The 15,262-nt window shown below is 43.6% G+C and overlaps 11 non-coding genes across 11 annotated transcripts; 4 read left to right on the top strand and 7 right to left on the bottom strand.

Moving 5' to 3' along the window:
* Positions 1-780: 780 nt before the first annotated feature.
* On the bottom strand, positions 781-852 carry TRNAT-UGU (transfer RNA threonine (anticodon UGU)). The gene has a single exon. It is a non-coding gene; the product is annotated as a tRNA-Thr (tRNA).
* A 589-nt stretch (positions 853-1,441) lies between these two features.
* On the bottom strand, positions 1,442-1,523 carry TRNAS-GCU (transfer RNA serine (anticodon GCU)). The gene has a single exon. It is a non-coding gene; the product is annotated as a tRNA-Ser (tRNA).
* Positions 1,524-1,812: 289 nt separating this feature from the next.
* On the top strand, positions 1,813-1,907 carry TRNAI-UAU (transfer RNA isoleucine (anticodon UAU)). The gene is made up of 2 exons: positions 1,813-1,850; positions 1,872-1,907. It is a non-coding gene; the product is annotated as a tRNA-Ile (tRNA).
* A 1,156-nt stretch (positions 1,908-3,063) lies between these two features.
* On the bottom strand, positions 3,064-3,135 carry TRNAT-UGU (transfer RNA threonine (anticodon UGU)). Its single transcript has one exon. It is a non-coding gene; the product is annotated as a tRNA-Thr (tRNA).
* A 589-nt stretch (positions 3,136-3,724) lies between these two features.
* On the bottom strand, positions 3,725-3,806 carry TRNAS-GCU (transfer RNA serine (anticodon GCU)). The gene has a single exon. It is a non-coding gene; the product is annotated as a tRNA-Ser (tRNA).
* Positions 3,807-4,095: 289 nt separating this feature from the next.
* Positions 4,096-4,190, top strand: TRNAI-UAU (transfer RNA isoleucine (anticodon UAU)). The gene is made up of 2 exons: positions 4,096-4,133; positions 4,155-4,190. It is a non-coding gene; the product is annotated as a tRNA-Ile (tRNA).
* Positions 4,191-5,360: 1,170 nt separating this feature from the next.
* TRNAT-UGU (transfer RNA threonine (anticodon UGU)) lies at positions 5,361-5,432 on the bottom strand. Its single transcript has one exon. It is a non-coding gene; the product is annotated as a tRNA-Thr (tRNA).
* Positions 5,433-6,021: 589 nt separating this feature from the next.
* Positions 6,022-6,103, bottom strand: TRNAS-GCU (transfer RNA serine (anticodon GCU)). The gene has a single exon. It is a non-coding gene; the product is annotated as a tRNA-Ser (tRNA).
* A 289-nt stretch (positions 6,104-6,392) lies between these two features.
* TRNAI-UAU (transfer RNA isoleucine (anticodon UAU)) lies at positions 6,393-6,487 on the top strand. Its single transcript has 2 exons — positions 6,393-6,430; positions 6,452-6,487. It is a non-coding gene; the product is annotated as a tRNA-Ile (tRNA).
* Positions 6,488-7,657: 1,170 nt separating this feature from the next.
* Positions 7,658-7,729, bottom strand: TRNAT-UGU (transfer RNA threonine (anticodon UGU)). Its single transcript has one exon. It is a non-coding gene; the product is annotated as a tRNA-Thr (tRNA).
* A 1,001-nt stretch (positions 7,730-8,730) lies between these two features.
* Positions 8,731-8,825, top strand: TRNAI-UAU (transfer RNA isoleucine (anticodon UAU)). Its single transcript has 2 exons — positions 8,731-8,768; positions 8,790-8,825. It is a non-coding gene; the product is annotated as a tRNA-Ile (tRNA).
* Positions 8,826-15,262: the final 6,437 nt, after the last annotated feature.

Genomic DNA, 15,262 nt, shown 5'->3' on the forward strand with positions numbered 1-15,262 from the left:
GAGTTGCACCATAGCAGCTTATGGTGCTTTCTGCTCAGATTGTGCCTCCAATCCCACATTGACTTTTTAAGTTCTTTGCAATTTTAAAAAACAATTCCTGCTCAAAGCTAGCTTTTCAAAACCATTCAACCTATTACATTTATTTCTCTAACCTGTGAATGTGGTCCATGTTCTCTTTTCCTCATTCCCATCATGATACTCCCTTTCTGGAAACCAAGTTCACTTCTTTATCCAGCCCACCCATCCAAGGTCACCAAATCTATGAAGCAATTCTGCTTTTTCTCACATTCTCTCCATGTACAAGATACCTTGTATCAATTGAATGGACAGCAGGAGAGGTGAATATTTATGGTTAGTGGGGGTGGGGTTTTGAAGATTAACCTCATTTGACTAAGAGCCGGGGTATCTGGGAGAAAAAGTATTTTAAGGGGGATGAAGTTCATATCTCCTTGGTGAAATTTCTAGAGCCTTATTTCATCCTTTCTGTGGATGCAGACTCAGTCGGAACAGACGTCCTAGTCCTCGCTCTGCCTTTCAAAGGAACTTTAAATATGCATGGCTTATTTGGCTTTGCCCGGCGGGGTGAGAATGGCGTTTGTCAGGCGTTCGTCAGGCGATCGGAAGGGGTGAGGCAATAGTTTATGGTTCAATGGTTTTCATGAAGTCTTCTTGATAAGATGAAAGATGGAAAGGGAAGCTTGTAAATAAGCAAACTTAAGACAAGGTGTGACTCCTAGAAAGAATGACTTAAAAACAACATACAGAAACACACATATAAAAAGGCCCTGATGAGGCTTGAACTCATGACCCCTGGTTTACAAGACCAGTGCTCTGCCACTGAGCTACAAGGCCGGTCTGCCTGCAGTTTGTAAATCGCAACATGTATTCTTACTGCGGTATGAAGATATCTATGATTTTGAGACTCTGTATGGAAATGCAGTTGCATTTGAATGTCTACATGCGTGCACAAATCGAAGAGCATGCTTAAGACACTTTTCTTGAAAGTAGGAAAAACTCCATTTTGATTTGAGAACATAAGAGTATTCACATTTATGACCATACTAAAAGCTCTAGTGACTATGTCCGCAATCAGTGACAGATAGAGAACTCACTTATTAGAAGTGATCTGTCTCTGTGGGGCAGACAAATGTAAACACTCATACACTTGAGACGGCTGAAACTTTAGGAGTAAGAAATGCTTTCTTATCAGTCTATCTATCCAAACTGGTTGGAAGGCCAGGAGTGAGGAATAGGCAATCCTCTGGACACTTCATGAAAGATCTAATTTCAATTAAGCACAAAATACTTCCCTTTATTTGACATAAATGCCATAATGGAATAGTCAGTTGGGCCCTTCTAGTGGATTATGGCAGTGTCTTGAAAGAGAGTGTAATTGTACTACGAGACATGCTCACCTTCAAAAGAGTGTCTGATGGCTTTCCGACGAAGGTGGGATTCGAACCCACGCGTGCAGAGCACAATGGATTAGCAGTCCATCGCCTTAACCACTCGGCCACCTCGTATGCCTTAGGAGCCCATATTTCATTTTTGGTGAAATTCTAACTATGTGCTAATTAAAAATAAGCATAAGTTTATCCTAGACTGTGTCAGAACGGCAAATGTATGGGGTGTTCAATAGACAGAGCACACGATATAGCAGAATTATCAAATCTATTCCATTTGGACTGTATTTTTATTAGTCATGATAACATGCTAGCTTGTGAGTCGATCTTGCACAGTGAATAATGGAGCAGTGCAGTATCTACTTGGTGAGCACTAGATGGCTCAAATGGGGAGAAATGAAAACAGTGAGCTCCAGTGGCGCAATCGGTTAGCGCGCGGTACTTATAAAGCAGTACTTGCACTGAGCCATGCAGAGGTTGTGAGTTCGAGCCTCACCTGGAGCAGTTGATTGGTTTTCATAAACCATTTCACTAAAAGTAAAGATTAGACTCAGAATAAAGACGGCTCTTGCTAGAGAGTCTTAACTTCTTTTCAGGATCTGCGTGTCCGACTCCTCCAGGTGCCAAATATCACATATCCTATGCGATGCTCCTTATAAACATTCAATGATGTACCATCTTGCATAGCATGCAAACACCACATCAGTGCATTTAAAAATACTTTTGTAGAATAATAAATATGATGAATACATTGTTGTCACAGGATAACCATAAACTGAGGAGCTGCAAACAGTGCTGTGTCAGCTACATACAATACAATTTAACTCAAAGAAATATCAAAAGAAGAGCATCATCATATTAAAGTTTCTAGTCAACATAAGAGTTGCACCATAGCAGCTTATGGTGCTTTCTGCTCAGATTGTGCCTCCAATCCCACATTGACTTTTTTAGTTCTTTGCAATTTTAAAAAACAATTCCTGCTCAAAGCTAGCTTTTCAAAACCATTCAACCTATTACATTTATTTCTCTAACCTGTGAATGTGGTCCATGTTCTCTTTTCCTCATTCCCATCATGATACTCCCTTTCTGGAAACCAAGTTCACTTCTTTATCCAGCCCACCCATCCAAGGTCACCAAATCTATGAAGCAATTCTGCTTTTTCTCACATTCTCTCCATGTACAAGATACCTTGTATCAATTGAATGGACAGCAGGAGAGGTGAATATTTATGGTTAGTGGGGGTGGGGTTTTGAAGATTAACCTCATTTGACTAAGAGCCGGGGTATCTGGGAGAAAAAGTATTTTAAGGGGGATGAAGTTCATATCTCCTTGGTGAAATTTCTAGAGCCTTATTTCATCCTTTCTGTGGATGCAGACTCAGTCGGAACAGACGTCCTAGTCCTCGCTCTGCCTTTCAAAGGAACTTTAAATATGCATGGCTTATTTGGCTTTGCCCGGCGGGGTGAGAATGGCGTTTGTCAGGCGTTCGTCAGGCGATCGGAAGGGGTGAGGCAATAGTTTATGGTTCAATGGTTTTCATGAAGTCTTCTTGATAAGATGAAAGATGGAAAGGGAAGCTTGTCAATAAGCAAACTTAAGACAAGGTGTGACTCCTAGAAAGAATGACTTAAAAACAACATACAGAAACACACATATAAAAAGGCCCTGATGAGGCTTGAACTCATGACCCCTGGTTTACAAGACCAGTGCTCTGCCACTGAGCTACAAGGCCGGTCTGCCTGCAGTTTGTAAATCGCAACATGTATTCTTACTGCGGTATGAAGATATCTATGATTTTGAGACTCTGTATGGAAATGCAGTTGCATGTGAATGTCTACATGCGTGCACAAATCGAAGAGCATGCTTAAGACACTTTTCTTGAAAGTAGGAAAAACTCCATTTTGATTTGAGAACATAAGAGTATTCACATTTATGACCATACTGAAAGCTCTAGTGAGTATGTCCGCAATCAGTGACAGATAGAGAACTCACTTATTAGAAGTGATCTGTCTCTGTGGGGCAGACAAATGTAAACACTCATACACTTGAGACGGCTGAAACTTTAGGAGTAAGAAATGCTTTCTTATCAGTCTATCTATCCAAACTGGTTGGAAGGCCAGGAGTGAGGAATAGGCAATCCTCTGGACACTTCATGAAAGATCTAATTTCAATTAAGCACAAAATACTTCCCTTTATTTGACATAAATGCCATAATGGAATAGTCAGTTGGGCCCTTCTAGTGGATTATGGCAGTGTCTTGAAAGAGAGTGTAATTGTACTACGAGACATGCTCACCTTCAAAAGAGTGTCTGATGGCTTTCCGACGAAGGTGGGATTCGAACCCACGTGTGCAGAGCACAATGGATTAGCAGTCCATCGCCTTAACCACTCGGCCACCTCGTCTGCCTTAAGGGCCTATATTTCATTTTTGGTGAAATTTTAACTATGTGCTAATTAAAAATAAGCATAAGTTTATCCTAGACTGTGTCAGAACGGCAAATGTATGGGGTGTTCAATAGACAGAGCACACGATATGGCAGAATTATCAAATCTATTCCATTTGGACTGTATTTTTAATAGTCATGATAACATGCTAGCATGTGAGTCGATCTTGCACAGTGAATAATGGAGCAGTGCAGTATCTACTTGGTTAGCACTAGATGGCTCAAATGGGGAGAAATGAAAACAGTGAGCTCCAGTGGCGCAATCGGTTAGCGCGCGGTACGTATACAGCAGTACTTGCACTGAGCCATGCCGAGGTTGTGAGTTCGAGCCTCACCTGGAGCAGTTGATTGGTTTTCATAAACCATTTCACTAAAAGTAAAGATTAGACTCAGAATAAAGACGGCTCTTGCTAGAGAGTCTTAACTTCTTTTCAGGATCTGCGTGTCCGACTCCTCCAGGTGCCAAATATCACATATCCTATGCGATGCTCCTTATAAACATTCAATGATGTACCATCTTGCATAGCATGCAAACACCACATCAGTGCATTTAAAAATACTTTTGTAGAATAATAAATATGATGAATACATTGTTGTCACGGGATAACCATAAACTGAGGAGCTGCAAACAGTGCTGTGTCAGCTACATACAATAAAATTTAACTCAAAGAAATATCAAAAGAAGAGCATCATCATATTAAAGTTTCTAGTCAACATAAGAGTTGCACCATAGCAGCTTATGGTGCTTTCTGCTCAGATTGTGCCTCCAATCCCACATTGACTTTTTTAGTTCTTTGCAATTTTAAAAAACAATTCCTGCTCAAAGCTAGCTTTTCAAAACCATTCAACCTATTACATTTATTTCTCTAACCTGTGAATGTGGTCCATGTTCTCTTTTCCTCATTCCCATCATGATACTCCCTTTCCGGAAACCAAGTTCACTTCTTTATCCAGCCCACCCATCCAAGGTCACCAAATCTATGAAGCAATTCTGCTTTTTCTCACATTCTCTCCATGTACAAGATACCTTGTATCAATTGAATGGACAGCAGGAGAGGTGAATATTTATGGTTAGTGGGGGTGGGGTTTTGAAGATTAACCTCATTTGACTAAGAGCCGGGGTATCTGGGAGAAAAAGTATTTTAAGGGGGATGAAGTTCATATCTCCTTGGTGAAATTTCTAGAGCCTTATTTCATCCTTTCTGTGGATGCAGACTCAGTCGGAACAGACGTCCTAGTCCTCGCTCTGCCTTTCAAAGGAACTTTAAATATGCATGGCTTATTTGGCTTTGCCCGGCAGGGCTTGCCCGGCGGGGTGAGAATGGCGTTTGTCAGGCGTTCGTCAGGCGATCGGAAGGGGTGAGGCAATAGTTTATGGTTCAATGGTTTTCATGAACTCTTCTTGATAAGATGAAAGATAGAAAGGGAAGCTTGTCAATAAGCAAACTTAAGACAAGGTGTGACTCCTAGAAAGAATGACTTGAAAACAACATACAGAAACACACATATAAAAAGGCCCTGATGAGGCTTGAACTCATGACCCCTGGTTTACAAGACCAGTGCTCTGCCACTGAGCTACAAGGCCGGTCTGCCTGCAGTTTGTAAATCGCAACATGTATTCTTACTGCGGTATGAAGATATCTATGATTTTGAGACTCTGTATGGAAATGCAGTTGCATTTGAATGTCTACATGCGTGCACAAATCGAAGAGCATGCTTAAGACACTTTTCTTGAAAGTAGGAAAAACTCCATTTTGATTTGAGAACATAAGAGTATTCACATTTATGACCATACTGAAAGCTCTAGTGAGTATGTCCGCAATCAGTGACAGATAGAGAACTCACTTATTAGAAGTGATCTGTCTCTGTGGGGCAGACAAATGTAAACACTCATACACTTGAGACGGCTGAAACTTTAGGAGTAAGAAATGCTTTCTTATCAGTCTATCTATCCAAACTGGTTGGAAGGCCAGGAGTGAGGAATAGGCAATCCTCTGGACACTTCATGAAAGATCTAATTTCAAATAAGCACAAAATACTTCCCTTTATTTGACATAAATGCCATAATGGAATAGTCAGTTGGGCCCTTCTAGTGGATTATGGCAGTGTCTTGAAAGAGAGTGTAATTGTACTACAAGACATGCTCACCTTCAAAAGAGTGTCTGATGGCTTTCCGACGAAGGTGGGATTCGATCCCACGCGTGCAGAGCACAATGGATTAGCAGTCCATCGCCTTAACCACTTGGCCACCTCGTCTGCCTTAGGAGCCTATATTTCATTTTTGGTGAAATTCTAACTATGTGCTAATTAAAAATAAGCATAAGTTTATCCTAGACTGTGTCAGAACGGCAAATGTATGGGGTGTTCAATAGACAGAGCACACGATATAGCAGAATTATCAAATCTATTCCATTTGGACTGTATTTTTAATAGTCATGATAACATGCTAGCATGTGAGTCGATCTTGCACAGTGAATAATGGAGCAGTGCAGTATCTACTTGGTGAGCACTAGATGGCTCAAATGGGGAGAAATGAAAACAGTGAGCTCCAGTGGCGCAATCGGTTAGCGCGCGGTACTTATACAGCAGTACTTGCACTGAGCCATGCCGAGGTTGTGAGTTCGAGCCTCACCTGGAGCAGTTGATTGGTTTTCATAAACCATTTCACTAAAAGTAAAGATTAGACTCAGAATAAAGACGGCTCTTGCTAGAGAGTCTTAACTTCTTTTCAGGATCTGCGTGTCCGACTCCTCCAGGTGCCAAATATCACATATCCTATGCGATGCTCCTTATAAACATTCAATGATGTACCATCTTGCATAGCATGCAAACACCACATCAGTGCATTTAAAAATACTTTTGTAGAATAATAAATATGATGAATACATTGTTGTCACGGGATAACCATAAACTGAGGAGCTGCAAACAGTGCTGTGTCAGCTACATACAATAAAATTTAACTCAAAGAAATATCAAAAGAAGAGCATCATCATATTAAAGTTTCTAGTCAACATAAGAGTTGCACCATAGCAGCTTATGGTGCTTTCTGCTCAGATTGTGCCTCCAACCCCACATTAACTTGTTTAGTTCTTTGCAATTTTAAAAAACAATTCCTGCTCAAAGCTAGCTTTTCAAAACCATTCAGCCTATTACATTTATTTCTCTAACCTGTGAATGTGGTCCATGTTCTCTTTTCCTCATTCCCATCATGATACTCCCTTTCCGGAAACCAAGTTCACTTCTTTATCCAGCCCACCCATCCAAGGTCACCAAATCTATGAAGCAATTCTGCTTTTTCTCACATTCTCTCCATGTACAAGATACCTTGTATCAATTGAATGGACAGCAGGAGAGGTGAATATTTATGGTTAGTGGGGGTGGGGTTTTGAAGATTAACCTCATTTGACTAAGAGCCGGGGTATCTGGGAGAAAAAGTATTTTAAGGGGGATGAAGTTCATATCTCCTTGGTGAAATTTCTAGAGCCTTATTTCATCCTTTCTGTGGATGCAGACTCAGTCGGAACAGACGTCCTAGTCCTCGCTCTGCCTTTCAAAGGAACTTTAAATATGCATGGCTTATTTGGCTTTGCCCGGCAGGGCTTGCCCGGCGGGGTGAGAATGGCGTTTGTCAGGTGTTCGTCAGGTTATCGGAAGGGGTGAGGCAATAGTTTATGGTTCAATGGTTTTCATGAAGTCTTCTTGATAAGATGAAAGCAGGAAAGGGAAGCTTGTCAATAAGCAAACTTAAGACAAGGTGTGACTCCTAGAAAGAATGACTTGAAAACAACATACAGAAACACACATATAAAAAGGCCCTGATGAGGCTTGAACTCATGACCCCTGGTTTACAAGACCAGTGCTCTGCCACTGAGCTACAAGGCCGGTCTGCCTGCAGTTTGTAAATCGCAACATGTATTCTTACTGCGGTATGAAGATATCTATGATTTTGAGACTCTGTATGGAAATGCAGTTGCATTTGAATGTCTACATGCGTGCACAAATCGAAGAGCATGCTTAAGACACTTTTCTTGAAAGTAGGAAAAACTCCATTTTGATTTGAGAACATAAGAGTATTCACATTTATGACCATACTGAAAGCTCTAGTGAGTATGTCCGCAATCAGTGACAGATAGAGAACTCACTTATTAGAAGTGATCTGTCTCTGTGGGGCAGACAAATGTAAACACTCATACACTTGAGACGGCTGAAACTTTAGGAGTAAGAAATGCTTTCTTATCAGTCTATCTATCCAAACTGGTTGGAAGGCCAGGAGTGAGGAATAGGCAATCCTCTGGACACTTCATGAAAGATCTAATTTCAATTAAGCACAAAATACTTCCCTTTATTTGACATAAATGCCATAATGGAATAGTCAGTTGGGCCCTTCTAGTGGATTATGGCAGTGTCTTGAAAGAGAGTGTAATTGTACTACGAGACATGCTCACCTTCAAAAGAGTGTCTGATGGCTTTCCGACGAAGGTGGGATTCGAACCCACGCGTGCAGAGCACAATGGATTAGCAGTCCATCGCCTTAACCACTCGGCCACCTCAATGGATTAGCAGTCCATCGCCTTAACCACTCGGCCACCTCGTCTGCCTTAGGAGCCTATATTTCATTTTTGGTGAAATTCTAACTATGTGCTAATTAAAAATAAGCATAAGTTTATCCTAGACTGTGTCAGAACGGCAAATGTATGGGGTGTTCAATAGACAGAGCACACGATATAGCAGAATTATCAAATCTATTCCATTTGGACTGTATTTTTAATAGTCATGATAACATGCTAGCATGTGAGTCGATCTTGCACAGTGAATAATGGAGCAGTGCAGTATCTACTTGGTTAGCACTAGATGGCTCAAATGGGGAGAAATGAAAACAGTGAGCTCCAGTGGCGCAATCGGTTAGCGCGCGGTACTTATACAGCAGTACTTGCACTGAGCCATGCTGAGGTTGTGAGTTCGAGCCTCACCTGGAGCAGTTGATTGGTTTTCATAAACCATTTCACTAAAAGTAAAGATTAGACTCAGAATAAGGACGGCTCTTGCTAGAGAGTCTTAACTTCTTTTCAGGATCTGCGTGTCCGACTCCTCCAGGTGCCAAATATCACATATCCTATGCGATGCTCCTTATAAACATTCAATGATGTACCAACTTGCATAGCATGCAAACACCACATCAGTGCATTTAAAAATACTTTTGTAGAATAATAAATATGATGAATACATTGTTGTCACGGGATAACCATAAACTGAGGAGCTGCAAACAGTGCTGTGTCAGCTACATACAATAAAATTTAACTCAAAGAAATATCAAAAGAAGAGCATCATCATATTAAAGTTTCTAGTCAACATAAGAGTTGCACCATAGCAGCTTATGGTGCTTTCTGCTCAGATTGTGCCTCCAATCCTGTCGTAATTGGCCCGTCCGTGTTAGCGATTAGCTGAACCTACACGTTGTCCTCCTTAACTTGGCTGTATACGATAAACGCCATTTTGAATACTGTGGCGGCCATCTTAGATCATGAGCGGCCTCGTGGCCGACGTGCCCTTTAGTCCGTTGTCCGTTCTACTGACCGCTCTTGTCTGCCCAGCAACAGGGTATTTTTAGTACTGGTCAGACCGCACATGCGCAGCTCCCACTGACCATAAACCTTCAGGAATGTGCACCAAACTGACCAGCGGAGTTGTGCCCCCTCCAATGAGCTGGCAGTATTCCAAAACATGACCATATATGTCTCGAAACTATGTCTTAACTTGTGCCGCCTATCTTTTATTGCCCCTAAACTGTATATAAACGGGGTCACACCAATGTTCGGTGTGATACCTCTTGCATTACCGAAGGGTGCTGTTTGAGTGTACCACCACCCCATGGGGTCTTAATAAACTTGTTCTTTGCCTTTTACAGCTTCCGTGCCAACAGTTCTTGTGTGTAAGTGGGTAATCTCTGGAGCGTGTAGGCCTTGGGAACCCCGAAATACTTCAATTGGCGACCACGAAGGGACTCATCGGCGACTCGGATGCCCGAAGGAGAGGTCGTGACGAAGGCTTGGAAACCCGCCATGGGCGCGCGCTGCCACGAGTGACCCGAGTCTTGGCTGCCACGGTGTCTTTTCCTTTCCTTCCGATCTGACCTTCCAGGTGGCGCCGGTCTCCGACTGAGTTTTCGAGTGTCTGCATCGCTGAGAAAGTGCCGTTTGGCTGATTTGGCTTACAAGACCTTGGCAGTTGGAATCTGGACATTTGAGAATTTGGTAAGCTTTGTGTTCGGTAAGGTAGTCTTCGGACGCTTACTGAAGTCCTAAGATTTGTGTTCGGTAAGGTAGTCTTCGGACGCTTACTGGAAATCTGTGCTTTGTGATCGGTGAGGTAGTCTCCGGACGCTTGCCGAGTTCTATGAACTTTGATTTGAGTTAGCTAACATTTTGAATTTGTGATCTTTGAACTTATATGTGTAGTGCACTTCACATAGGCAGGCATGTAGAGATGTTTCTCTAACTTTGTTTTTTTCCTTTGAGCGGCACAATCGTGAGAAGAACTGTAAGTGCCATTTTGTCCGGTGTCACGCTTTCGTGATACTTTTTGAACATGCCTGTTTTCAGTACACTCCGGGGAATGTGTTGTTTAGGAGATGGTACCTCAATTAGGTTAGCGGAATCACAGCCGGCTCCCCCAGAGGGAACACCAAATAGGGAAATGTACATCAAATTCGGCCTTCCACCTATTATGTACAGTAAATTATGGCATAAGTACACCAAGGCCGATCCTGAATTGCAATGGCCCCTACACGGGTCATACGATTTGAGTAAAATCCAATTTGTAGAGCAATGTATGTTTCAACGCAGGTCTAGACAAAACATGTTTGATTGCGTGCGAATGTGGGAGAAAGCGGCGCGTGAGCGAATGAAGCGTGAGGTTGCCTTGGCGGACAAAGAGCAGCGCAAGGCTGCTCGGGATAAGGCTTTACAGCTTGAGGAGAAGGAGGCTCAGGAGAAGAAAGAAAGGGAGGAACGGGAACGTAATTTGCAAACGACTGGTCAGTTTCCTATTCGCCGACCACTTTATCCTGTCCTTAATAATGAAATTGATGATTTTTCTTTGTTAGATCGGTCACCGCCTCCGTACGTTTCACCGACGGCTCCGGCTGCGGATCCCGAGGATGATGGACAGGATCGGGCGAGCCAGAAAGGGGTATCGGCTCTCAGGTTTACTGCGGAGAGGTCCGCTCATTTACGCAGTTGGGCTCGCAAAGTGAATAAGCATTGTGTTACTCAGGAGCAGTTGTTAACAGAGAAAAAGGGGTGGTCGGATCTTGAATTAATGTATTTTCTGTCCAGCCTGGCGGATGAAGTTGTAAGCGCATATCGTGAACTTTCTGATACGTTAGAGCCTAAAGTTTTGTCGGTGTATCGTGAGAATTTAGCTAAAGGTGATTTTGATCTTACAGATGTTGATGACCTGTTCAAGCATTTGATCGCGCTGCGGGATGAGACAACCCATTTGCGACAGGAACGGAAACGGAGGCAAAAGGAGTCCGAGCCGGGAAACGACGGGGCGGTTAAGGAGTGTTCTCTCCGTGGTTCAGATAAGAGCTCTGCGTTGCATGTTATGCCTATGCGTGAAGCCGCGCCTTTGTATGTTCCACCAAAAGGGGAAGGTACGGATGATGATAAGTTGTCGAAGGATGCGAAAGGGTATTTTGTGTATAATTGGGTATATACGCCATGGAATAGGGCAGATGTCATGGCATTGAAAAATTCTTTACCTGATCTCCGAAAGAACCCAGCGGCATTTTATGAGGGGGTGGAGGGGGCTATATCGTCTTGTGTGATGACTCTTGTGGATATAGACTTATTTTTTGGGTTGATATTACCACCTGATATGTGGCGGCAGATTCGTAAAAATAATGATGATGCAATATTGGGAGGGACATGGAAAGAGATAAGTGATGCAGATTTAGATAGGGCACCAGCATGCAAGCCCTGTCAGCTAATCTTAGAACTCCCGGCTGCTATTTTGCGTAAATTAAAAACGCTTGTTCCCGCCAAAAAGATTGATTGGACCATGTTAACGTCGTGCAAGCAGAAACCCGATGAAACGGTCTCTGATTTCTTTACACGCTTCGAGGAGGCATTTCATGATTACAGTGGTCAATCTTTAACAGACGATACGGGTCGGCATCTGTTTGTAGATAAGTATGTAGCTAATCTCCTACCAGAGATTGCTAAGCGATTGAAATCGAGTGAAAGTTCCTGGGCCACGGCGACCCCTGCGTCCTTGTTAACTATGGCTCAGTATTATGAGCGGCAGGAGGTGGAAGCTAAAGAAAGTGTAGAGAAAAAGACGAAGGAATTGAAAACGAAGGTGATGTTGGCACAGGTTCGGGGAACCCAGAGTAGAGGGAATGATAGAGGTAGACGAGGTGGAGGAAATGCGTCGTATGGTCGTACGGACATTGCGGAGGATCAGTGTGCTTATTGTAAGGAGTTTGGGCATTGGGCCAAAGATTGTCCGGTACTTCGTGAACAGCGTAGTCAGCGTGGTCGAGGCAGTGGAAGGTCAAGAGGAGGTTATACTGGAACGAGAGGTGGCGGAGGTGATCGTAGACAGGTCGAGGAGAGGGGCCGTGGCCAGGGCGAACGAAACACGTTTGATAGACGGAATCAATATCAGATTTTGGAAGGAGAGAATGTGGAACACCAGGATTATGTGCATGCATAGGACTGCGTAGGATGGGGTAAGGAATCAGTTGAAGTGCCGGTAGATCAGCAAGGTCCATATGTAACAGCGGGTATTTTGGGTTCTACTGATCAATTTCTAGTCGACACAGGAGCTACTCGTAGCGCTCTGTCGAAAAACTTGGTTCCGAGGGCTCCCCTGTCTGGCGAAATGATTACGTGTGTAGGGTTTGATGGCACACCCTCCCCCAGCCCATTGTCCAAGCCCCTTGCACTATGCATTGACAAATACTTTAGTTTTGGCCAATTTTTGTTATCACCTCATACCCCAGACAATATCCTGGGCATTGATTTGCTTAAATATTTCCGAGCAACAATACGCTGCGCCCCAGAGGGAGTGCGGGTTATCTTGAACGACAACTACCCTGACCCTGATGATTGCATTGAGCCCGACAGATTTTATGCCATTTTAGATATCCCTGCTTTGGCCTCCCTGCCGCACACATTGTGGGCGACATCCGATACGGATGTGGGAGAGATGCGCATTCCACCAATACGCATTACTGTTAAGGAGGGGGCCCCTCTACCACGAGTGCCACAGTATAAGATCTCAAAGGAAGGTGAAATTGCACTGACACATATTGTTCAGGACTTGATTTCTGCAGGGGTGGTGGAGGAGGTCCCTTATAATGTTTGTAATAGCCCTATTCTACCGATTCTCAAAAGAGATTCAGATGGCAAGATCTACCGATTTATTATTGATTTGCGTGAAGTCAACAAAATTGTCATTCCCCAATATCCAGTGGTGTCCGATATTACGACCTTACTTACATTGGTTCCACCGACGGCCACCACTTTTACTGTTATCGACCTAAAGAATGCGTTCTTTTCTATCCCTGTTCATCCAGATAGTAGATATCTGTTTGGTTTTACGCTCAATAATAAATCATATAGATTTTGTCGAGTTCCCCAAGGATATACTGAGAGCCCTAGCATCTACAGCCAGGCTTTGAAACGACAACTAGATTCCTTCGAATTGCAGTCTGGCGTTGCGCTCATCCAGTACGTGGATGACCTTTTGCTTGCCGCCGACTCCTATGCACAATGTGAACAGAGTACACTCGCGTTACTTTCCTTTTTGGCACAACACAATCACAAGGTTTCCAAGAAAAAGCTTCAATACTGTAGACCCCAGGTGACCTACCTTGGTCATCTGTTGTCTAAGGAGGGGCGGGCATTAACATCTGATCGAATTCAAGCAATTTTAGATACACCAGTCCCCCGCACGCAGAGAGATGTGCGTGCCTTTATAGGGTTGACATCCTTTTGTAGACAATGGATCATGGGTTTCTCACATATCATAAAACCTTTGCTAGCATTATTGTCCAAGACTACACCAATGCCTCTTGAGTGGACAGATGAATGTCAGAAAGCTTTTGAACAGTTGAGGCAGGCCCTTTGTTCTGCACCCGTATTAGGAACACCAGACTACACAAAACTTTTCACATTATATGTACACGAGAATGATGGGTGTGCATTGTCAGTGTTAGTGCAGTTACACGGGGATAAGCAGAGACCATGCGCATACTTCTCTGCCATTTTGGATCCTGTAGCACGAGGGCTGCCTGGGTGTTTTCGAGCAGTAGCGGCAACAGCAGTAGCCATACGACAGAGTGAGGGCATAGTGTTATCACACAAATTGCTGGTGTTAGTCCCCCATGCAGTAGATGCCCTGTTAAACCAAACTAAGACCCAATACCTCACGAGTGCACGACTTACAGGATATGAGCTGACACTCCTAGCGCCACACATAACGTTGAAGAGATGTGCTACTTTGAACCCTGCCACCTTGTTGCCTTATCCGGCCGAGGAGGGTCAGGAAGAAAAACATCATGACTGTGTTTTCCTGACTGAGGAACAGACAAAGGGTCGTGTTGACCTACAGGATGTGCCACTTCCTGATGTGGATGGGGAACTGTGGGTTGATGGATCGTGTTTAAGGCTGCCAGATGGTACGACTTCCGCAGCATATGCGATCACGACTCTTAAGACGGTGGTAGAAACAGCTAGGATACCACAAAAATCGGCTCAGGCAGCAGAGCTGATAGCTTTAACAAGAGCCTGCGAATTGAGTGCTGGCCTATGTGTGAACATATACACAGACAGTCGGTATGCCTTTGGAGTGGCCCATGACTTCGGGCTTCTTTGGAGGGAACGCGGGTTTCTGACGTCACACGGGGAGCACATTATGCACGGAGAGTTAGTGCGTGATCTCCTAAATGCGTTGCTTAGCCCTAAAAAAGTAGCGATAGTGAAGTGCAGTGCCCATAAGAAAATTACGGATAAAGTGGGTCAAGGAAATGCCTTTGCAGACAGCATAGCAAGGCAAACGGCTATGTCCCGAACTAGCTCCCCCATGTACGTGGTACAATCGCAAGCTGAACGATGGAGTGATGCTAGAGCAGAGATACGGGATATTCAAAATTCAGCTACAGAATCTGAGCTTGCGGCTTGGGCAGCAGATGGGGTACTAGATGACGAGGGTTGTTGGAGAAGCAAAGACATGGAGAAGTGGAAATTGCCTGCGGCTTACTTACAGGCGATGGTCCAGATGACACATGGACTGGCCCATGTCGGGGCTCTTGCAATCACTCGGCTTTTAACACGAGTTTGGGAACATCCCGAGATTGCGAACACTGCAAAGAGAGTAGTGCAGACCTGCCTGGTATGTTTGCAACAC

The sequence above is a fragment of the Lissotriton vulgaris genome, unplaced genomic scaffold, assembly GCF_964263255.1.
Source record: "Lissotriton vulgaris unplaced genomic scaffold, aLisVul1.2 SCAFFOLD_1673, whole genome shotgun sequence".
Taxonomy (NCBI): domain Eukaryota; kingdom Metazoa; phylum Chordata; class Amphibia; order Caudata; family Salamandridae; genus Lissotriton; species Lissotriton vulgaris.